At 35.9% G+C, this 25,927-nt stretch overlaps 2 pseudogenes; both read left to right on the top strand.

Moving 5' to 3' along the window:
• Window positions 1–1,398: 1,398 nt before the first annotated feature.
• Window positions 1,399–4,380, top strand: LOC117214991 (annotated as a pseudogene).
• Window positions 4,381–7,657: 3,277 nt separating this feature from the next.
• LOC117214992 lies at window positions 7,658–21,604 on the top strand (annotated as a pseudogene).
• Window positions 21,605–25,927: the final 4,323 nt, after the last annotated feature.

Below are 25,927 nucleotides of genomic sequence, written 5' to 3'. Positions count from 1 at the left end.
ATGCCACAGAGGAAAACTATAATGGGGTGTGTCTAAGGACACGAGATCATCGGATTCGTCGAGAAAAGCCTTCGTTCAGAAAGTAAGGGAAATTGGCGTTGCTGCTAATTGGTCAATCTCCATATCGGTGGTTAGAAGAAGATGCTAGCCGCCCTCGAGGGAAAGTTGCTAGTGGGAGACGCCGCTCGTTGAAAAATAGGTCTCCCCTATTTTCCCGTAGGTGGGACAAAGACTGTTTGTCTGTTTGAAGGACTTTAGTTGACTAAATCTTAAGATTTATAACGGGCCTTCAGGCTAGCCGAACATGTACTGCGGAGACGCATCGACATCTGGCAATAATCTTACTCGGAGAGTAGGCTCTGCGTGTGATGAGCTACAGGACAGAGACCGTTGGAATGTTTACCGTCGCGTGCCGTCACAAATATTTCTTTTAAGGAGGGCTATAGAATTACTCCATACCTTTGTTAGACAAAGCGTTCATCCCTTGGCCGCGACTACGTTAGGCGACGGACTGTCGCCTCGAGCCAAAGCTCACTATCACTAATCTCGAACAATTACAATCGGATTGAACGACTACAATTGTTTAATTACAGCTATAGTAGACTCTAGGTTATAATGTTGCGGGATTATCCAAAATTCCAAAAGCTCCGGTGTTCTTTCATCTCCGACAAATATAAGTACTGTCGAGAGACGCTCGTACAAACGTATTCGTAAAAACAGTGTATGATTGCTCGCATATGACTCGATAACTCGTATAACTCCGTTAATTACCGTTAATAACTCGTGAAACTCGAATTATAACTGACTCGCTCGCGACTGCTTCCTCTTATTGATAAATGATTTTTTGTCTATTACACGCCTGTCAGATTTCTTTACGAGCAGAACTGTAGCAAGTGCTATTGTAGCAGAATACAAAAGAATGATGCGTGCCTATGTGGGTGTCACGTTTATCTGCAGTTACGAAAATCTGAACTTTAGAAAGAGAACGTTGTTGTGGAAGTAATGATAAGTAAAGTGCGAGTGTTTGTGTAAATTCATATTTTTATAAATTGAAAAAATTAAATCTGAGCAGACGATTGTTTTATTATAAATGTTATAAGGAGTACTATATCTTGTATATTTCATACCTCGTTCGGTCTAATACTTCATATATGAAACCTATAGTGGTCATTGTTATCTATATTCATTCAATTAATATTTATTATTAATATTTATATTGAAACAATTTATGTTTATGTCTATGTATGAAGCATAAAAGTTTCAGCAACTATATGGTACGTGGTATTAGCATTATGCTAGGCATTATTTTACATTAGTCTTTGATTCCCGCTCTCTCGCTTGCGCGAATGAGAAGGATTAGGTTCTTACTTCGTTGGAATTGAAACTTATAACTCAACTATGCCTTCGCAATTACTTAACTTGTGACTTAGAGAGTACACGTAGATACCCCGACCATTACACTAAACGATTGTATGTGCCAGTTTATAAAATATGTACGTTGTCATTTACTATATAACATTTAAACCTGGCGACGTGGTAAATGTAAAGATTACAAATATTGATAAACTGAATGATTTCGTTAATGTACAACTTGGTAAATTTAATGTTCAAATTCCACCAGATCATATATCTGACGAATATCTAAGTCCCTTACAAAAGCTGAAAGTCGACAAAGAAGTAGAAGCAAGAGTCTTGTTCCTTTATATAGGCCGAAAAAAGTATATCTCACTTTGAAAAGGTCTTTAATAACGAGTGACTTGCCCATTTTAGGAAACATACAAGACGCGAAAATTGACTCGAAACACCACGCAACTATCGTTCAAATACATAAGCGTGGAATATTGGTAAAGTTTTTCGGGGATGTCAAAGGTTGGATTCCACATACTGCCCTCGAGCTGGAAACATCTAACGTAAATTGAAACTATTCAGCTGGACAAACAATTTTGGTAAAAATTCAAACAGTGAACACAGATTCGGGAAAAGTAGTTCTAAATGTGGCTAATCAAGACATAAAAGTTGAAGAAGCAACATTCGATATTGGTGAAGAAGTAGGGGGCACAATAATAGAATCATCCGCTCAGGGATTATATTTAAGAGTCAGTAGATATAAAGGACAAACTGTTAGTACAGGATTTTTACTAGATGGTCACATGTCACCTTGTATGGAGATTGCAGCTCTACTAGCATCAAAATATGTTCCTGGTCATACACTTTCAGCTCTTCTATTTGCTACAGTACCTAATTTAATTTTAACTAGGACTTTTGCAACTCAAGGAAGGTACAGGAATTTTGAAAAACTGAAAATAGGAGACTGTATACCTTGTACGATCAAGGATATGGGTATAAGACTGGTATAAGACTTATTTTTCCAGTTGCAGAATATACGCCATTTGGATATGTGTCCCATAGTAACGTTAGTAATTTTAATCTACTGCACACAAACCAAATTTTATTGGCAAAAATATTTTCTATTAACAGGAAAGAACAACAATTAAGACTAACATTACCGCTAAAGAAAATATACATTGAATCCATTGATCCTGTATTTTAATAAATTAGTAGAACTTTCAAGGAATTCATATTACAAAAACAGACCCATTGCATCTGTCAAATTAGGGCAGAGAGTTACTGGAGAGATTGAAAAAATTACGCCTGATTGGTTGGTTGTTCAATTGCATAATAACTTGCTAGGTATAGTGTCTAAGAATCATTACTCTGAGAATAAAAAAATAGGGGACAAAATTTCTGGGACGATTATATGGAAAAATTACGTACACGAGCTTGTCCAATCGACCACGTTATCGTTAATAATGCATAAGTGCCAAAATAAGTGCCAAACAAAATAAGCAAATACAATTTCCTGACGGTAAATTGCTACGTGGTAGAATCTTAATGGTGACAAATTGGTTTATCCTGATGCTCCTTCAAGGTATTGGCAACGGAACTTTAGCTGCGATACCTGTACGTCGTCACATAAATAGTTTACTGCCAGATCTAACACCTTATACTATTCATTCTAAAATTAAATGTTACACCTCATTAAATTTCAAAAAATCCGATATTATGCCTCTCAGCGTCATAAAATCTGCATTTGAAAAGAAGTGTTGTGTGAGAGAGAAATCGGATGATAATAATAACTTAAAAAGAAAGAAGCAAAATCAAGAGTACGTGGCACTCGCCAAAAAAATAAAAATTGAAAAGTTACGGGAAGACGAAACATGAAAAACAAAGGGAAACGAAACAGAGAAAAACCAGAGAAAGATTTAGAAAAGGAATATTCAAAGAGAATGTGTGTTGAACAAACAGGAGAAGAAAAGATTAAACTGGAAGATACCAAAGCTTCCGAAGAAGATTTGAAATATGCTGACTCAACTCTCCTTCAGGATAAAGAGTCATCTTGCGATAGTGAAGATGAAGTAGAAGAAAAACCAAATCTGAGAAATAAGAAATTATGTGCCGCTGAACGTCGAGAACAAAAAAGACAGGAGAAACGTGAAATACGTCAAAGAGAAGAAGCACTCGCCAATAACCAGTTACCAAATTCTGTACATCAGTTCGACAGATTAGTTTTAGCTAGTCTAGACAGTTCAATAGTATGGTTACAGTATATGGAATATCATTTACAAACAACAGAAATCGAGAAAGCAAGAGCAGTTGCAAGAAGAGCGGTGAAAACGATTAATTTCAGGGAACAGAAGGAAAAATTAAACGTTTGGAAGGCTTGGTTGAATTTGGAGTCTAAATTCGGATTTCCTAAAGCACTGAATGATGTTTTTCAAGAGGCAGTGAAGTCTAACGATTCACTGAAAGTATACAGTCACATGTTGACTGTTCGTGTCGAGGCTAGCAGGCAGATGGAACTAGAGAAAACAATTAATACCATGATTGGAAAATTTAACTGTATTCCCGAGATGTGATTTAATTGTGGAGAAGGGTTGCTAAAAATGGGTTTGAGGGACAAATCGAGGCATATTATGCAGAGAGCATTCCAATCTTTGCCAGCATCTGAACGTATGTACACTACAGAAATAAAGAGAGAGCAGTAACTCTGTTTGAGCAAATTCTAAGTTCTTATCCGAAACAGGTGGATATATGGTCTTGTTATGTTGATTCTCTAGTTAAATCTAATGATACTGATATAGCAAGGTAAAAATATTTTTTCAACTATATTTTGTCTTTTTAATTTCATACAGAATTTATCTTCTAATAATTTGTATTTACAGGAAAGTTCTAGAGAGAGCAGTTGTTCAGGCATTACCGCCTAGAAAGGTAAAGATCCTCTTTAAAAAGTTCATCAATTTTGAAGAACGAGTTCTGCCCGAGCAGTCGAGCTATGCGTACGTAAAACATAGTGCCTCAGACATTGTGCGACAAGAGTAGAGCAACAGAACCAATCGAGGATGGAAAAAGTACCATCAATAAGAATACTAAACAAAGGAGAAACATACACTATAAGCAGGGCAGTAGACCAACAGAGCCCAATTAAAACAAGAGAAGTACAGGACTGCGCAAATACAAAAGAAATAGAAATGGAAATAATACAAGAAGACGACGTAAAGAGCAATATTAACAAGGACCTACCACAACATAACGAAAGTTGGAGAACTGTAACTCCCAGCAAAAAAAGAAAAATAAACACAAACACAAACGATAGGAGGACCACAGAAACAGAAAGTCAACAATGGCTACAAGAAATTCCTACACAAAACTCCTTCAGCTCACTGACAGAAGAGATGGACACAGACTCTACAGAAAAACCAAGAACACACACTCCCAAGCCACCACCAATCTACATAGACGCAAAAATAATAGACCCCCTCATTGATCTGCTAAACAGCACGGCAGGAAAAGAAAACTGCACTATCAAACAGCTCAAACTGGTCCAGGTAAAAGTACAAACTAATACCCCAGAAACCTACAGAAAAGTAACTAAAGCGCTAAAGGAAGAAAACGCTGGGTATCACACTTACCAACCCAAATCCGACAAGAGCTGCAAAGCAGTAATCAGAGGTCTACACTCCAAAACAAATACAAACAAAATATGCGAGGAATTGGCCAAGATCGGACACCAGGTAAGAACGATCAACAATTTAGCCAGATTTGACACTAAGCAACCACTACCGCTATTCCTAATAGAGTTAGAACCGAAAAGCAACAACAAAGAAAAATTTGAAATTAAAAAAATCTCAAACACAATAATCACAGTCGAGCCACCCAGACATAGAAAAGATATACCACAATGCATGCGGTGTCAACAATACGGACACACAAAAAACTACTGCAACAGAAGCCCGGCGAACACAAGCCAGCTACAAAGGCTGCGTAGTCAGAAAACAACTACAAAGCAAACTCTTCCCGCCGATTCGAAACAGGACACACAACAATTTCCACACGCAACAAGACAACACAGAATCTATGTCAGCACCAAATACACAGCATGTAATGAACAATATATACACATAGAACAAAACATAGTTTGAGTAAGTAGTACATACATATATATATATATATATATATATATATATATATATATATATATATATTTACGTGACAAGCTTTCATTTCAATCTATATTTAAGATTAATATTTTATCAGTTTCTGTTCGTAACAACATCGAAGTAGTCAATAAGTTTGAAGAGTATAATTAAGGAAGTTATGAAGCAAGAGGTTAAGAACAAATTCTGAAAGAGGTTATGTACAACTCAGTAGTACTGCTTTACATTACTTTGCGAATTACTTTTCAAGCATAAAAATAGTTTAACAGCCACTTATAGTTACTTCCTTACCATTACATTCATTAAATTCGTTTGATTTTGTAAACAAAATAACCACGCTGACCAGTCTCTCATTTAAAATAGAATTATTTTGTCATATATCCAACAGTTTACTTTCTCTTCGTAAATATTATTAATAATTTTATCAATTTCGTATACTTCCATCCTTCGTATAAGTGACAATGAATCAGAAGAGTTTCATAGCAATATTGAACAACATACAATCAACTACAACACCATTAGATACATCCACCATACAGTCAACTACAACACCATTAGATAACAGCAATACAATAGATTATAATTTTCTACGTGTCATTGATTCATCGTCATCATTTTCCATTTCTTTAGCACATGTAAAAACGTATCTGACGTAATCTTACCTCGCTCTTTGAGTACAAAAATCCATTCAAATGAAACAAAGGGAAAAGAAATAAGAAAACAAACACTCACATACGAATCTTCATTACATAACTGTATGTACTCCTCGAGGTATAATTACTCAGACACGTTACAGCGTACCTTCTTCGTTCCCTGATGGCTGATGTTGATCGTTGACGTTTATAATGAAAGAATTTCGTCAACGGCGCCATCTGGATCCCTGTTGAAAAATTAAAATAGCCGCAACAGCACCATTAAGCTCATCACCCAGAGTAGCTTTTGTTGCTGAGTCGTGGAGGAATTATTACCATCAACGACATAAACTTTACCAGTTCCGGTAATGTTCTTTAGATGGTCCAGGCATTCGAATTCGCAACATCGCTCTCCAAGACGGAATTTCTTGCATGTCTGTAGTAAAAAGAAATCGATCAATTGTACAGATCAATCGTCACTCGACTGCTCGAGAATTCAGATCATCCAGAGAATAGAATAGAGACGTGGAAAAATATAGTGCGATCATCGCAGTGGGAGGAAATATATATATATATATATATATGTACTACTTACTCAAACTATGGATCACATAACCTATACGAAAAAAAAAAAATTATTGTATACTATAAAGCAAGAGGTTAAATCTTTAATCTGTTAAGAATTAAATTTTTTATTGTAACTGCGAAAATTATAAAAGTACCAAGCGAAGCAAGTACGGAATATATGCGGAATATGAATCGCTCAACGAACCAAAGAGCGGCTCAGTGACAAAATTAGTAAAGTAAAGACCACAAATATTACAACATTATATTCTACCACAAAATAATTCTCTATACAAAAAAGGTACACAACGAATCGATTTTTCACAACGATAAGAGTCAACAGAACCAATCAAGACCAGGCGAGACTCTCATAAGACAACGATATCAGAGGGATCAAATCAGCGACTTCAATCTATGTTACAGAGTATAGTTATCAAGAAAAATTGCTCTTTTCATGAAAAGTATGGTAATGATACTCTTATAATACATTGTATATCTGGCAGTCGGATGTGCCCGTGGCCATCGGAAATGTAAAGACGACGCTTTTAGAAAGTGATAGCGCCATCGCGTTTTAAAAACGCGTTAGAAGAAGGACGGTTTCGCTATCCAAGGCGAATCGAAAAGTGTGCGTGTTGCGAGAATCAGAGTTGATCTAGACGTCGAAGCATAGAGTCGTTAGAATTGAGTTGCGAGTGTTGTCGAGTGTTAGAGTTGCTAGTGAGAGAGAGAGAGAGAGAGAGAGAGTTACCAAATAGTTGTCAAGTTATTTGTTGTAAATACGAGCGTTGCATTTAGTTTTCCTGTTAATCAAACATCGTTTCTCTGTCTAACTAATATCTGTATTTTCAATCCATTATTAATATATTCCGATATTACAAGTGGGGGCTCGTCCGGGATTGAATAAGACAGAGAAACGATACGATTTAACGGAGCTATTTGTGCGGGAGTAGAAAAGAATAGAATAAAATGGCAAACGTTGAAGACGAACGATTTTCGGGTGAAGAGGATTTGACGCTGGAGGAGCTGAGGAGTAAGCTCGCGCGAATGAAACTCCCTATATCTGGTGCGAGGTCAGTGCTGATTGCAAGGCTGAATCGGACATGTAGGGCTGGACAATCGTATCCTAAGGGATCGACGGGCGGTGAAGAGCTAATCGGTCAACGAGATTTAGGAAACGTACAGAGAGCTGAGCGTGATTGTAACGAAGATGAAGATGTTGAGAAAATGAATACGAAGGAGTTGAAGAAGCGCCTCGCTAGTTTGGGTTTAAAAACGACGGGAAGAAAAGTAGAATTACGCGCACGGCTACAAGCGGCCATGGATGGTAACGACATATCGTCGGAAGAAGAAAGCGACGACGAAAGTGAGGATGAAGATGACAAGAAAAACGCAAGAGGATACAAGAGAGATACGCGAAGGGTGTATCAGGACCGTGATGAATATTGTCGAAGGGCATGCGTTGGTTCGACACTGAGTTTTAGAGACGTCGAAGATGCATTAGAGTCGTTTAGTGGCGACAAAGGTGAAAATGTCGAACGATGGTTCGAGTCGTTCGAGGAAGTCGCTGATACGTGCATGTGGTCGGATGGGCAGAAGGCAGTCTACGCGAGGAAGCTGCTGAAGGGATCAGCGAAAATATTTGCGAGCTTCGAGTGTCATGCCAGGACTTGGCATGAGTCGAAGAGGGGGCTAGTGAAAGAATTTTCGAGGAAAGTCAACAGTAGGCAAGTACATCAGAAACTTGAAGAAACAAAAAAGGAGAGTGATGAAGCATGTTTGGCTTACATGTACCGCATGCTCGAAATAGCCAACCATGTGGACATAGAGGAGGAAGCAAAGGTGGAATACATAGCGGATGGAATAATAGACGACAAGAACAATAAGGCTATATTGTACGGCGCTACGTCAATCAAAGAGTTGAGGAAGAGGTTAGTGATGTACGAAGAGCAGAAGAGTCGCAGAGTAAAGTCGATTGTGAAGCCGGCTAAAACCCAGAAGAACGGGAAGCCCAGTCAATCTGTAGATGCAATGAAGAAAAGAAGATGCTTCATTTGCGGTAGTGAGGATCATCTAAGTGTTAAGTGTCCGGAGAGGGGAGAAGGTGTTAGGTGTTCCGAGTGCAGCGGATTTGGACATATTGCAGCGAGGAAGTATGTGAAGGAAGTAATCGCAGGAATTAAGCTTCTATTCTCTGAAATTACTCTCAAATCTCAGAGTCAACCCTTCAAATTCTCCACACTGGATCTTCGATTCTTAATATTTGTAATATCGTAGAATAGCTTTGATTGGAGATCGGTTGAAATTAGAAAACACCGTGTACGTCGTCTTTCGTGGTTTGTTTACATCCAAGAGCGCCTAGTAACAGTGACGCGAGAAAAGATAAGCAGCGTCAAAACAGAAGTACGGTTCCACATTTCAAAGAGTGGCAATCGAGAGGCCAGAGTATGTGAGCCGAAAAGTGTGCGTGTGTGTGTGTGTGAGAGAGGACGAGAGCAAGAGCGAGCACGACCGAGCAGGAGTGTATTGGCGAATATCAGAGCTAATTGAGTCGTCGAAGAGTAGAGTCGTTAGAGGTTTCGAGTCGTCGAAGAGTAGAGTCGTGAGAATTGATAGAGTTGTTAGAGAGAGAGAGAGTGTGTGTGTTAGATTCGTTGTGACGAGAGTGATCAAATAACTGTAAAGTTATTTGATATAGATACGAGTATTGCATTTAGTTTCCGTTAAATAAATATCGTTCTCTGTCCAATTTATATTTGTATATTCAATTTAATATTAATAAATTGTAAGTAATCGGAAAAAAATTTCTATCCTTATTTTCCGATATTACATATTTGAAGCATAAATTAAAAATCGACACATTGACTACTTCAAAGAAATTAGCCCGAACGAGACATAACTCGTTCATCGTGGTTTTCGCGCGAAGTATATATGCGGTTTCTCAATCGTTGTGAGATTCCAACGACGTTAATTCTGTCGAAACAGCGACGCGCGACGACGATCGCACATTCTGTTGCTAGCGAGTGCTTGCAAATCGCGACGATATCGAGCGTAAAGACTAAGCGCAAAAATGGAGGACACTCGGCGGGGAATTGGAAATGCTCGATGACGAAAGGTATTTCAAGGTGTAATTACATCCACATCCAATTGGATCGCACCTTCGTTCGGTTGCTAGGTCAACAACCTTCGATGCCAACAAGGATGGGAATTTAATTATACCACCGTCCCTTATGCGTCTGTGGCATCCGAGGTGACAGAAAATGTTCGACTTGTAATTTCCTGCTTTTTGAATATTTTATCTGTTCCTATCAATCAATCCCTTTATACTGTGTATGTCGTATTCGATTATTTGCATGATCTATTTCGATAAAAAATAAGCGTAGTGTACAATTTTTGGAAAGAAAGAAGAACGATGAAAAGGGTCGAATAAACGTTTGTGGAAAGATCGATAGTTCAGAAGTGGGAAAATTAACAATGTCGATTTCCACAGAGGAAAATTATAGTACGTAACAGAATTACCAGTACATATTGCAGTAATAATTAGTGCATGTAGTGAAATTACAGAGTACATTCTAAATTCAAGCGTTACATTGCCAAATAAAATACAATCTGAAAATGAAACTGAAAATGAAAATACCGGATTGAAAAGAAACTTTAATAAAACGTTATAACGAGCAACAGCGCGAACACGCAGATTTGTTCGACATAAATTGCAAGACTTTTTGCTCCAGTGGATTTCCATGAACTTTGCGTCGCTCGTCAGGAGGAGAATTATTCATCGAGGGGTAGGAAGCATCCAGAAGAAGGACGCGAGAACGCGCAGGGTCTTAAGCTTCTCCTTCTTTTTTCCTCAAAGGGAAAGGAAAAAGGACAGAGGCGCGCTTCATTAGGAATTTCGAAACTTTGATCGAAAATTCGTTTAATCGAGGCGTTGAAATTGCTATAAGATTCCCGTGATGCTGATCGTGATCAGAAGTAAATCATTCGACTGTAGTTTTCTGTTGCAGCTGGGATGGGTTTGTCAGTATGATGCACTGCCAACCATAGCTCAAAGTATCTTCTTCATCGGCGCTATCTTCGGAGGATTAATTTTTGGATGGGTTGCTGATCAATATGGAAGAATACCAGCTTTGCTCGGAGCTAATTTAATGGGATTTCTCGCTGGGGTGGCTACTGCGTTCACGGGTAGCTTCTGGCAGTTCACTTTGTGTCGTTTTTTCGTTGGATTCGCCTTTGATAATTGCTTCACTATGATGTACATATTAGGTAACCGTTTTTCAATAATTTCTTTTTTGCCCTGGAATTGAGTTTGAAAGCCACACAGTGGCTACAAAAAGTACTTGTACGTATGTATCCTTATTTCCCAATGAAGCGTCTCTCTTCCTTTTTTTTAAATCAGTTTTTACGTTTCATTTTGATAGCATTAATTATTTATAAGCATGTATGAAAGTATTACAAATGATACGAAAGCTAATATTTTAATCAGTTTTATCTTAAGACTTAGTCTTAATTAATTGGTATATATATAAATGCTGTTCTAAATACGATGGTGTACAGTTACTTTTTGTAATTACTGTAAGCAGGAAGATCTCTAAGTTTAAATAACAAAGTAATCTCTACAACATACTGTAAAACTGTTGTTATGCTTGATTTACGACTGACGTTTCTACAAGTATATGAATTTTGCAACAGAACTCACGTTGCCATGCAACAATTTAAATGAAATTGAAAACCATTCAAAGTTACGAAGAAAGATGCTTAAATACATATGAATATACATGAGGTCATACATATTTATTTTTTAACTGCGGCGTTTATATCAAAGAGAGGGAGAGAGACAGAGAAAAATTAATTTTCCTGTTTTATAAGAATTTCATGCAAGATAAAAATATGAAACTTTAAGATATTTAGATTTATATATACCATTGAATATTTATAATATTTAAAGGTAGTTAGTTCGCAATCATTTTCTATACTAATATTTTCCCTCTATACTCGCGATCAATTATAATTTTGTTTTCTCTTTTAACGAGACAATATTCTGATTACAAAGGATTAGTTGTTCAAAATTGCTTTTCATTTCTGGACAACTATAGCATACCAGGGTTTTCATAAATTTTCACTTCCCAACGGAAAGCGAAGGTAACGAATGAATGGTTCTACAACGAACGCTTCCACAACTATAAATCTATGTATATATATACATACATACATGTATATGGTTTTAATTAAAATGAACATCTTCTTCTAGCAAACTTATTTAAAATTCGTAAAAATATCACATAATAATATAAAACAATCAAGTAACATTTTAAATATTCCATTGAAAATTCTAATAAATTGTTTAATATAAGATCGATATAATTCATGCTGAATTCATTGTCTGATATCCATAATACAGGCAATTTATAATACAAAATTTTATTATAACTCTACATGAAAAAATTTCAATTATAATACTGTAGAAATATATTTTCCAGTTATTGTTCTAATATCAATATACTGAAGAGAAAATCTAGACTAGTCTCTGTCTTGAAAGATATTTTATACCCTGAAAGTACAGCGTTAAGACCCTGATTGAAACTTTTGAAGAGACTCTGTTGAAACGTAAGAACGCTGATTGAAAGTTCATCAGACGAGTCATTGAAACGAGTTTTCTTGATCGAATAGCAAGTTTGTCCTGCAGACAGCATTCCAATTGTGAAAATCGAGACCAAAGAAACTCAGGTGACGTGCATTAACCCTGAATCGATGACTCAAGCCGAGGTTGGAAAAATTTACAATTTGTTCGACAAAACAAGGCCAAGTTGACGAGATTCGTGAGCAAGTGGCTGGTTCGTTAATGATTTGGCGTTCGAATTTTCTTATTTCTATTCTAATTATCAAGGTCGATTAAACGATTGATCACGAATATTCGACGGAAATATTGAGAAAGAAGGCTCGATCTGTACGAGTGTAAATCGTATTTTAATCAATGACTTGAGAAAGTGAGGTATTGATTGAAACTAAGATAAGTGATACTAATTCGTTTCGAGCGCGTAACAAATTACATCATCGGATTCATTGATTTGCAAATAATTCTATATTCAGTTCCGTATTTATAATCGAGCGTAGCGAAGATAAAATGAAAGGGACGTGATTATCCGAGGGTCTCACAACTAGAGGAAAATCGATGGGAACGAGGAAATCCTTAATTGTAGAAACTGCGTAGAAAATACCGTGGAAAATATCATATATATTTTAATAGAAATATTTTTGTACTTTTTTTTAAACACTAAAACTTTAGAGCTTTAGAAGCTTTATGTATTAGTATACGTATTTATACAGACTTTGAAATTCATAACAAATTTCTCTAGATAGATGCGGATTTTTTGTATTGTTTCGTATGTATACTTGTGTCACTTTTCTTTCTAACGATATTTAGTTAAAAAGTTCGTCTATATCATTTATAATAGATTTTGTTTTTATTTATATTAATGTTAATTTTATATTAATAAAAATCACTGAAATTTTCAGTATCATCATTATTTAGTATCATCGAATTTCTTTCTTCTTTATGTTCCATATTATTATTAAAATTCTCTAATAAACATTCAAATATCCTATAGAATATTTCCATTATTTTTCACGTATTATTTGCAGTCATATTTTCCATATTTTATTATCGATAAAGTTTCAGTTGGTTCTTTAAATTCCTATTCAACATTCCAGCTAACCAGTCGATATCAATAACACGTGCCTTTCTTCCTGCCAGGATTTATAACTTATTCAAGCAGAACCTCACTCGACCAGCTCGTTGAAAGCGTAGAATTCGATCAACTTCATACAACTCACATACAAACTGCAGATAATGCTAACAGTGGGAGGAAAATATGAGACTGCAAAGCGTATAAACCTAGTAGTTTATAAAAGCATTTACATATTTGCCACAGAAAAATTATATGTATGTAATATCGTGATGTAATATGTTCACAAAGAGTGGACAATAGAGATGTTAATCAGACAGAGAAGACGATTGTGGCTTAACTTGAACTATTCATACCAAACGTACAGAACACAGCGCAATCCACACTCCCTCGGCAACGCCACTCGCAACCTCCGTCTCCGCTCGACTCGCACTCGGCTCCTCGACTCGCACACTGTTTCTCGACTCACTGTTGTCGCATTCTATTGCCCTTTTCCTAGGCCCACCGCACACGTGTTCTGCAGACGCTCGTAGCCAGGGTCACGTAGGTCTTTTCCACGAAACTATGCACTTGAAAAGACCGATGACACATTGATGGGCCCGACGGCGCCTCGGCTCTCGCGACATTGTTCATAGTTCGCCCGATATTTCCCAGGCCTTTCGTCCACCATACTACATGTATGTAGAATATGTGTTATATAAAACATTCTGAAATTTCATTAGCATTGTAATGATTATATTGGTAAAGTTTGAAGCATTTCTGAAGATGCACATAGAAGTTACGAGATATTTAATGCAAACATTTATTTAGTACAAATATACAGCATAAATAGTTATCTTAAACATGTAATAAATGGTTATCAAATATCGGGATTTATTAATATAATAAATGTTTGACTATTTTTATAATTAAATATTTTTGTAATTACTGTGAAATATATAATTACGCTAAATAATTTTGTATCTTGTATATAGATTTTTAAATTTACTTAATTGAAACTCTGCATTATAATAACCGTATTTATCATTCTGACGTCATATTCGATATAATTATTATATGACTTTATTACGATCCTAATGAAATTCCAATATATTCATGAATATATAACAGAAACGTAATAATACTTTGTTGTACTAATTATGATACCATCATATATAATAAATATAAATAAATAAAAAATGTCTATAAATGCTAAGATACTTTTACGAGCCAACAGGCGAGAAGGAAGAAACGAAAGAAAAGAAAGAAGAGAACGAACGTTAATCAGTTTCGAAACGTTAACAACGTCCTTGCGTTGGACGGTGCTCGCGTTTATCGATTGGTCGCATTGCGAGATATCGGTCAGATTATTATTATTAATACGATCGTCTGTAATTTATCTTTGCTAACTGTGCCGCACGGAATCTTCGTTTACAATAAATGAGTTGTCGCTTTTGATCGAACGGTAACACGATATGAAATAACTAATAATAAATAACTAATAATAAATAATAAAAAAGGCAGTAAACCTTGAGAGGCGAAGTGATGAAACGAGTGGTCTCAGAGAAGCTTCTTTACGTCTTCTTCTCCTTTCTGTATCCTTTCTATGAGAATAATATCTCGTCTTCAGAAGAGATCTCCTCGCCCTATCTACGCGTTGTAAAGGCAATACAAACTGAATGATACATATATTTAAAAAACGATATTTTGTTGGTTTTATGAATATTGATTTTTATAACGTGAGGTTCTTCTACTCTTATTTTCTATTAAATTAATGATACATATATTTTAGAATGGCTGTCGCAATGGTGATGATGATGATGGTGATGATGATTTGCGAAAGAAGATGTTGAAAATTACAGACAGCATAAATAATATTTAGATTTCATGGAAGTTGATTTTTGTAATGCGAGGTTCTTCTATTCTTGTTTTTCATTAAATTTCTATGTAGAAAATTATTAAACATTTGGATATAACTGGGAGATTATTTCCGTTCATGCGTACCGGAGTTACTCGATGGTCTCGTACCGAAGCTGATAACCAACCCAGATTTTCAGGAAAGCGATTAATAGCTTAAAATTTATTCGTGCGAGATAATAATCCAAAATGTAGTTAAAGTTTTTAAGCATTGTTTGTTAGGATTACGAGAAAATGATGAATTAACAGTTATGTATAGACACGTTATATATATGTAGGAGGTCCAGAGCGTATTGGGAAAATTTACGGCGAATTAAACAGGAAATTCCGAGATATTTGCTCAAAATATCTGATTTGTGGAATTATCCTATAGCTATTTTATTTAATAAAAATTAATTCAGGTAATTTTAGAGAATAGAAATATCTGAAACTCGTGATTTAAACGAACGTTCGTCATTTTGGTTTATTATGAATTCTAATTGGTTCATTATGAAGCATGAAAAGTAAAGATCAATGGTACAAAGTGATTTTAAATAAGGAAGCGAGTTCCATGGTAAACATGGTTCGAGCATCGCAATTATAATAAAGCAAAAAAAAAAAAAAGAAACAACCACTGAGCGGTAATTATCAGGAAGCCACTAGTTACAACTAATTGAAGGTGATTCCGGATTAGAAGCAAGCCACTATTAAATGGCTAACACGGTTGCTTCATTAAGAGCAATTACTCCCTATTTTACGGCAACTACAAATAGACGTTGTTCACTATGATATATTTCCACGTGTTTATCGCATCTTGTCCTGTTATACGATTAAAGAGTTACAACCTTGCGTTTCTAATTTATTGGACGTATACGCACCAGACATTAATTTCGTCTACGTATTCGTGAAATTGCGAGATTCATTCATCGCGAAGGTCAGTTCAATTGTTCAAGATAACTTCTCATCGTTTTAATCTGTTTTCTTGTACGAAAATAGAGTAATATTTACTTGTCATTGCACTGTGGATATATATCGATATGTTCGTTCAGGAAGTCAATTGTTTTCATCGAATTAGACTCGACTTTCCGTAGAGAATGTTCGTTTCGACATAAATATGTATCTCAGGCTTATCGATCTTTCAATATCTACCATAAATAGCTTAACAAGGTAACACACGCTCGTGTTTGAATTATGTAAATGATCCTTTGACTCCAACGATCCGTTTATTCACAGTTAATTTATGATATTGCTAGTTACGCGTGATTCTACCTTTTGTATCTTTAAGAAATACAGGGTGATTGGTAATTGGTGGTACAAGCGGAAAGGGGGTGATTCTACGCGAAAAAAGAAGTCGAAAATATAGAATTTAAAAATTTAAAAATTTAAAAATTTAAAAATTTAAAAATTTAAAAATTTAAAAATTTAAAAATTTAAAAATTTAAAAATTTAAAAAATTTTAAAAATAACGTCAATTGAGACAACGATCTACAGTGAGATCCGTTATAACGAGACGTGATAAAGTGCACGCGTACCGAGCGAAAATTCAAAGTCGATTTTCTCGAAAACAAAGCCTCAAACGAAAAATTTTTATTCTATATTTTCGACTTCTTTTTTCACGTAGAATCATCCCCTTTCCGCGTGTACCACCAGTTACCAACCACCCTGTATAATTCGTAAATAGAAACGTATTCTTGTCGATAAGTATCGAAACACTTACGGAAATTTAAATGGGCTTGAACAATCATCGGGAAATTATTAAAGTCCTTGTTATTAGATCTAAACACGATTTAATCGTAGAACTAAACACGTTTGTTAAATTAATCTATGTATTGTATATTTACTTTTTATATATTTGTAACTCAAATTTTTCTTCTTCATATTGCGTTAAGTTGTCCCAAAAGTTTCTTTCGTTTTATATTATTTTATTGAATTACGTATGATCAATTTTGTCCCAATGAATATAATTCAATAAAATAATATAAAACAAAAAATAGTATGCGTCTATTATCTCCTTACGAGACGAAAGAAATTTCTGCGACAACCTAATATATTGTTCCATTCTTTATTCACAGAATATTTCTTTCACAGATGATTCTTCTAAATATTATGTTTTTTATTCCTGTATTAGAATACGTTGGACCAAAGTGGATGACATTCGTGGCGAATATGTCGATCGCAATATTCTTCACATTTGCAACTTGCATTCTACCCTGAATCGCCTATTATTTGGCCGACTGGAGGATGACCTGTATTGTCACCTCAGTTCCTTTTGTTCTAGCCGTAGGTACGCCATGGTTGATACCGGAAAGCGCTCGATGGCTGGTCAGTCAAGGTCAGATAGACAGGGCCATTAAAATCCTTGGTAAATTCGAGCGAATCAACGGCACCAAGGTGCCCGATGACATCTATAGACGATTCCGGGTAAATAAACCGATTACCGCAATCTTTTCCGTATTTTCTACTTTTATGATCTTTCCTGCTTTATGTGCGTTCTATAAATACCAATTTATATGCCTTTAAGCATATCATATAATCATTTTCTTTGAATAGAAGTCTAATTGGGTCTTTTACGTAATGAAAATTTGTTTACAACCTAGTAATTTTATATCTTATTCATCACCTAAATTGCCAGCGATAAATTGCTGTCAATTTCTGTTATTGTCTGTTATTGTCTATTTCTGTAATGTTATTTATTGAATTTGTATATTGTTTTTATCTTTGAAAATTTTTATACAAATAGATTAAACATTTGGAAACTGCTCAGTCTATGAATAGATCATGGCAATATTAACATTAATGTACGATATAAGGAGATAATCGACTTTCAGAGGTTTGATGTTTTATAAAGTAAAATGAAAAAATTTGCGAACGTCCAAGTAAACTATTTCGAAAGGATCGTCTCATACAAATATAACATAAACTTTCTTCCGGATTTTATCGTAATCTTTGTACACATAACAGATTCACATAAATTTGTAAGAAAAACAGACAAACGACATTAACTAGTTAAAAATTTGCTAATAACAGGAAACCTGTGCCAGAATCTGCAAAGAGGAGGAAGCAGACAAAACGTACTCCGTGTTGGATCTATTTAGAACGCCACGACTACGGAATATCACGATTCTATTTATTGTTATTTGGTTCGTATCGCTATTAAACAGATATCAAATAGATTGACGTAAAATCGGAATTGTATCTTGTAAAAATCTCACGAACAGTTTTATATCTTTTGTCTAAAAATACTTCATTTCTGAAGCAAGGAATTTGCTTCTCACATGAAATATGATAGCGTGCTTTTCTTTATCATATGAAATTGTTTTACGAAATATAGGATGGCGATTTCTTTGGTGTTCGATGGTCACGTACGAAACGTCGATAATTTAGGCCTGGACGTGTTTGTTACGTTCACGATTGCCGCAGCAACCGAGCTGCCTGCTGACACGTTCCTCACGCTCGTTCTTGATCGATGGGGCAGAAGATGGCTGGCGTGTGGTTCCCTCGTCATTTCTGGTATCTTCAGCATCTGGGCTTCTGCCGTTTCCAATAGTTCGTACATTTCGTTTTTATATATTCACCCTTCTATATTACCGATCAATCTTCTAAATAACCTAAGTCGATAATTTTGACTTAATCAGACGAATATTTTTCATTCGTATAACGTTGTGCTTTTTGAAAGGAAGAAAATGTATATTTTGGAATATTTATAACATGCAAATGCTTGTAGATTATTTGCTACATTGCTAGAATAGTTTCCAAGCCCTATCATGTATCCGTTGTAAAGATATTTTATTTCCCCTTCTACTGTTTTGATCATAAGATCGCTTCGTATTTCCGCATATATCAAAGGGCGTTGGCAATAGTCCTCAAAATGATGGGCTTCAGCGCTCCAGCAGTGCTATATGGCTTTCAGTAGCCGTAATCCATAATACAATCCCTTAGATTCAAATTGGCTAGATTAACGTTTTATAGATAAGAAGCTTATTGCTTGTGCTTAGCTTAGAGCTAAGCACGCTTATATTAAGCTTAGCAAATGCTTGTATCAACTATTGCAGACAACCAGACAAATTACAGACAGATAAAATAATTTCTTCCCTTTTTATTCCTTAAAATTTTCTAAAATTATTTCATAAAAAATTAGAATTAAAAACTAATGCTAAAATTTTTTTCAGGTATATATACAGCTTCTCTGGCAATTCTCGGTAGATTTTGGATAAACATTTCATACAATATCGGTCTCCAATATGCGGCTGAAGTATAACCAACTGTGGTTAGAGCTCAGGGTGTAGCTTTGATACATATAATGGGATACGTTGCTAGTATCCTCGCACCCTTCGTAGTCTATCTCAATGTTGTGTCCTCGTTCCTACCTCTTCTTGTGCTGGGCACACTCGGAATTATGGGCGGTCTTCTGACTCTCTTTTTGCCGGAAACATTGAATAAGGATCTTCCGCAGACGCTGCAGGACGGCGAGGATTTTGGAAAAGATCAGAAGATGTGGGATGTACCTTGTATCGGAAGGTAAAATCACATAAAGGAACTTTCGGTCTCCTTTTTTCAAAGATATTCACAGATCTTCAAGCTCCAAGTTCAAGATTCTCAAGCATTCTATTAGATCTACATCTTCGTATGCTTTCGTATTACTTTCTTCTTAAAATCTGTTAAATCTCTCCAAAGAAAACTGGACTATCTTCTTTCTTCAAATGCTTTTTAAATCTTTTGAACAGAAGAGAAGGATCGAGTTGGGAAGTTATTCAAATCTTTAAGCGATTGGATTCAATATTTTTAAACGCAATGTGTTACGCCACGAGGCGTACAACAGGCTGTATTTTCTAACCGTCGCTCGCGGTCCTACAACATCGCAGACGGATCGTCGCGGCTGCCCGGCAAACAAACATTGTAGTGGCAAGCGCATGGTTCATTAAGCAGGGCGACCTCCAGAAACGTCGACTCGTGGCCGTTATTTTACCTCGCGTAAAAGAATGTGGCGTGATCCGAAAGTAGTGGGGGTCGCCTTCCAGAAAAGACGAAAATAATCGAAGGGCGGGCAGTTCCTTCTGACGAGTCAAACGTGACACACCGAACATAGCAAACGAATTTATCTAGAGATCAAAGTCGAGTCAAATTTCTGTAACATCTTCATCAGATTATTGTAAAATATATTGTTCTATGTTAACCTGTTAATACAGTGTTACATTCATTAAACCACCTCTGTTATCCTAAACGAAACAGGGGAACGACTATTTCGCGGCGTCGATTAACATGATCGTAGCGAGAATTTACGACTCTGGCTGACGCGTTCTCCTAGCGGCCGCGTCTCTCCGCGAACGGTCGTAACACAATGTTTTGACAGGAAACGCGAGGACGAGGAGACACCACCGGTCGCCATGTTCCGATCATTTTCTAGATGCAGTGCGAGGAATTCGATGAGAGCGTCGCTTCGCGGTGAACCTTTAAGGAGTAGCGTGCTACGGAGATCGAGTATAAAATCGAGGAAAAGCGAAAACTCGATCACAGAGGTCGAAAGGCTGTAGCGAAACGTTCACCACGAAGTACAATATTTGTCGCGTTGATCTCGAGCAAAGAATCTTTAGTCTTCCAAAAACGTGCAATACATGTATTAGAGTAAGACAAGTTACTGAATCCAGTAATCTTAAATTCCACCGTCATTAATATTCATTATCACAAAACAGCGGATTTTTATGCAATTATGGGTGATTCGAAGATACGAAAATTTATAGAATGCGTATGACGCAAAATTTTGTAAAATATCCAAATGTACAGCACTATCGATGATATTTAATGGATAGAAACATACTTTTGCCCAAGTCTTTTCGATTGTATCAAATCTTTCAATTGTATTATTGTATCCACGAAAATATGCATTTGCATAAAGATCCGCAATGCAATTATCATCGCAATTTTTCATCAACAATGATTGATTAAAAATTCAATCATTAGGCGAGCGAATAAAAATTAGAGTAAGAACGTAGGTTAAAATAATAGTCGTAAATTGTCGTGGGTAGTTAATGTTAAAAATTAGTACTTTCCTTTGTTATAAAAGTTCCTGAAATTGTTCGTACAAAAGCTCCATCTTATAGAATATAGTGCAATAATCGTTATACTAGTAAAATAATAACATCATAAATATACAAAATATATTAACGAGATGAAAATAATATGGACAACGTGGTGTATGGCCACGAGTTTTGTACATATGTACGTGTAAGTATTTGTAGATCGATTAGCAATCACAGAGACCTCGTGCGCATGTCACGCGACGAGATAGCGCGATTGTTTTTATTATGATGTAAATCGTTCTTAGATGTTTTGTAATAAAACTTGCCAGTAAAACCTTCCCTGGATTCTGCTAATAGTTCTTCACCACTTGTTCCTTAGTCGATTGAATTAACGATACAAATAAGTATGAGATTATCTTAGGAAATCTCATTAATATTTTTGTCGACATCTGCGACGTAAAAGCGGGGTAATAATATTTTGAAGTTTTGACGACGCGTTGCTTACTATAGATATTGTCTGTACAGGATTCATCAATTTTTAGAGAGCCTAGTCTCGCCGAGATGGACATAATCCTCTTTAAAGCTGAACGTTTTAACACGTAATCCCACTAGCAAGCCATTGCAAAAATGATATTTCGATTAATGATGGAAAATCGCTTTTGAAGACAGAAAAATCTTCTTCGAAGGAAAAATTTGACCTAAATCTTTCGAATAAAATTAACGTAAAATCTGTGTTACGCCACGAAGCTTACCACAGGCTGTATTTTCTAACCGTCGCTCGCGGCCCTACAGTGTCGCAGGCAGACCGCCCTATCTGCCCGTCGGATCATATACAATGTATCGACGAGAGCATAGTTGTTGCCAAGCAGCGAGCTCTAGAAACGTCGATTTTTGACCGTTACGTTTTTCACGCAAGAAGAGGCATACGTGATCATAGGCGCGAGCGGTGGCGTGACTCGAGCATAGTGGGGGTCATCTTCCAAATGAGACAAAGGAATAATCGAAGGGGATCAGTTCCTTCTGACGAGTCAAACGTGACACTTCGACAAATCTGACGAGCAAACGAATTTATCTAGAGATATCGTAAAGTCGAGTCAAATTTCTGTAACATATTCATCATATTATTGTAAAATATATCATTCTATGTTAACCTGTTAATACAGTGTTACATTCATTAAACCACCTCTGTTGTCTTAACCGAAACAGGGGAACGACTATTTCGCGGCGTCGATTAACATAGTCGTCGCGAGAATTTACGCCTCTCGCTGACGCGTCCTCGCGACCGCATCTCTCCGCGAACGGTCGTACCAACTGTAACAAAGCATTTATTGACAAATTTAATATCTTTCTCCATAATCTCCATAAATCTGCAATACCCTTCCTTTGTATTTGTGTGCGTTATTGAATTGAATAAGACACCGATATAACAAGTTATAAATCACAGTTTATTCCAACAACGTCTCTCCGCGAACGGTCGTAACAATCTGTATATAAAATCGATAATTTCAGCATTCAACATGCTGTATATTATAATGCCAAGTTCACGTTATGTTCATAAAGAGTACAGAGATAATCTTCCAAGAAATTTCTCCCTAGAAGTGCTTGAAATCTCTTCTTGGAGAATCTTAGAAATGCGCGAAGAATATTCCAATTTCAGAGTGTTTCGAGAAATATCGTCGAGCTACAAATACCTGGAATTCGAATCGCAGCGAGTATTCGACGTATGCGTGGGAGTCGTTCGTGCTGTTACAGTGGAGAAACATGTTTTTGTTTTTACGGAGGTACAATTCAAGACTAATTGTAGATGTAACGCGATTTAAAGCTATAATAAGCGTGGAAAAACCATTCGCGATCGGCCAATTACTTTTTCCACTGTCAATTTATTAATTACGATTGCTTCTGAAAGTTTTCCTACGCGTAACTGCTAAACGAGAATTTTCCCATAGATTCCAGAAATTTCGTACACTTACTTTGCCATACCAGCTACCACAAGCAACCAAGAAAATATCGATGTCTTAATTTTCGCAACTTTCAGACATTCTTGAAATTTAGATAAATACAAATACAAATGCAAAACAATGCCGTTATAGATAAATACAAAAATTTCGAAGTTTTCCGCTTCTCAGAGAAATTTTGCTTGCATGTGTACGCAGTGCTCAGAAACTCGGCAGATTTAAGCCTAAAAGGATTAAAATTCGATGAAAAGATTACGAGATAATAAACTTCAAAGTCGATTACCACGGAAGTTTACATCGTGTGAAAGATTAAAAGGAATATTCTGACGAGCAGCTCTTAATAGTTTCAGCGTCTGATCCTCTAAAAACGTGACATTAATTGTTCGTGCCAAAGAGGCAGCTACGAATTGCAAAATATCGCGAGAATTCGATCTCGACGGGCGTAGAAAAGGCAGGGGCGGGAGAACAAAAGAGGATAACGTCTCAGATTTAAAAATGCGCTTGTCACATGATTTTTAAAACTTGTTTTTTTCGGTATCTAAAGCACACTTACAAACACGATTTTTTTTTTAATTCGGTGAGCCGCGGAGAGCTGAATACGACTTTCGTATGGAAAGTCACGAAGGTACGATACGTTATATTTTTGCGAACTACTTACTTCATCTAGTCGGTTTTTTTCTTCTTTTTTCTTGAAGGAACGCATGGTTCTATATCGCTCTCTTTCTCCTCTTCTTCTTCAATGTAATTTTCACGTAGGAGACTTATCCGCCTCAAGTACGTATTATAATCTTTTATTGTAGACCATCGACGAAATGATTCTTCTCGATACCGTTTAGTAGCATCGTTATGGAAAATTCTTCTCTCTTCTCATTTTAATTCCCTTAACAGTCAATGGAATCCGATGCTATGCGCACAGCTACGTACGTGCAGTGCTATATCATCTCTATTCCATAAATATCGTTCACTGCCCCAATGTTAAGGTTCAACATACGAGAGTTCGCGACCTTTATCGTAGTTTCTGTCGCTAATTAATATTAACGTGATGCAATCTGAAGCGACGAGTAATGAATATGCCCCTCTAGCGTGACGAGTTATCGATCATACATGTTACGAGACGATTGTACCATTATTCGGTGCCAACTAGTAAGGTTGCGGAGAAGCATGCTGTCGACGACAGACGAGATTAATCTTACTGATTGCAGTCTTGACACAGACACGCACATATGTAAATGGGACACTTGTAAAGTTTCTATCACGATCGTTGTATTCTTTTTTTGCTTACGTAAAATGTGAAAGGCATTGTGACTCGTTTGCGATCATTGATAGTTTGTTTGGTGAGTGTGCTGTTATGAGTGGGATTAGTAGATGAAAAGATGATTTAACGTGGCGATTTTTATGATTGTAAATATTGACATCTTTTGACGCCGATTTGTATGTTTTTTTAATATTAATATAGAGTGGAATAGATACACCATTGGGGATTAAATGTTTTTAATCTTTCGTTTCTAAGCTTTAATTAATTACGTTTCAGAGTTACTCGAATGAACTATATCTTAAAGAATAAAATTCGAGTTTGATTATGCGTTCGTAAAAATTGGATTAAATTTGAGTTATTGCCACTTGAAGACACTTCGTTACAATAATCATTGTAAATAAAATTAAGAAGTTAAGTAAAACTAGGAACATTATATTTGTCTACGATTTTTTACATTTCTGCGAGACGCACATGTTTCATTGCTAACGAAATAATTAAGTTTATTATAAAATATGAAGGTAAATACGCTTCGTATTAGCAAGTTAATTTTCGAAAGCTAAATGTAGATATTATTATTTGAATGTCATAAATACCCGATACAACAAGTACATACATGAAGTGACACACACTTGTGTATTCATGAGTTTTTAATTGCCTTCTACGAGTTTACGAATTATAAAATTTTATAATTACAAATTACACACTCGAATGATAGATTATTTAAATATTTAAATACGTGTAATAAAATTTCGATTTATTCGATAAATATTATGTTCAGATAAACTCTCCGTTTTGTCTACTTTTCATATCTTTTGGAATCTTGTTAAAAAATAATGAAAAATGGGGTTTGTTATAAATTCATGATTTAGTTAACGATGTTCAAGGACGTTTAATCTGAAGGATCAGAAGGAAAATCACGATCGTTACGAGACAACGTGAGAAAATTTAATGCCGCAGATTGTCTGAAATCAGCCATAATCGCATTGTTACTTACTGAGCGATTCTTAGATCCTTTAGTTCTGTTTGTTTTGCCGACGAAACACGTATAACATGATCTGTTACCGATACTAGGTGATAAATGAACAATAAGGAAGTGAAACTGGTAAATTCCATGAAGGAATACATTATCAGTTTGGAAAAGATAGATGATCAAGATAGATCACGATCATTATGTATTAGTATGGCAAAATGAAGACTGAAATATTTGTACAATATTACAGTAAATAATTAATAACAGATTTCGTGTTAATAAAATGATAAAAAATATTAAATTTAGGTTTAATATTTTAAGCATTTAAAAAAGATGGAACAGAAAACTGTGATAGGCTTTGATCTTTGAGTATTAGATGGTACGATAAGTATCGTTTTCGAAAAAAGAGTATTAATAAATGTAAAGCATTTTAAAAATGAAAATTTTCCATTAGCGAATTTCTCGTCTCTTCTAGTCAGAA

This window comes from Bombus bifarius, unplaced genomic scaffold (assembly GCF_011952205.1).
Source record: "Bombus bifarius isolate JDL3187 unplaced genomic scaffold, Bbif_JDL3187 scf7180000009287_frag, whole genome shotgun sequence".
Taxonomy (NCBI): domain Eukaryota; kingdom Metazoa; phylum Arthropoda; class Insecta; order Hymenoptera; family Apidae; genus Bombus; species Bombus bifarius.
Note: the sequence above shows the minus strand (reverse complement) of the source record. Positions and strands in the feature narration are given on the sequence as shown.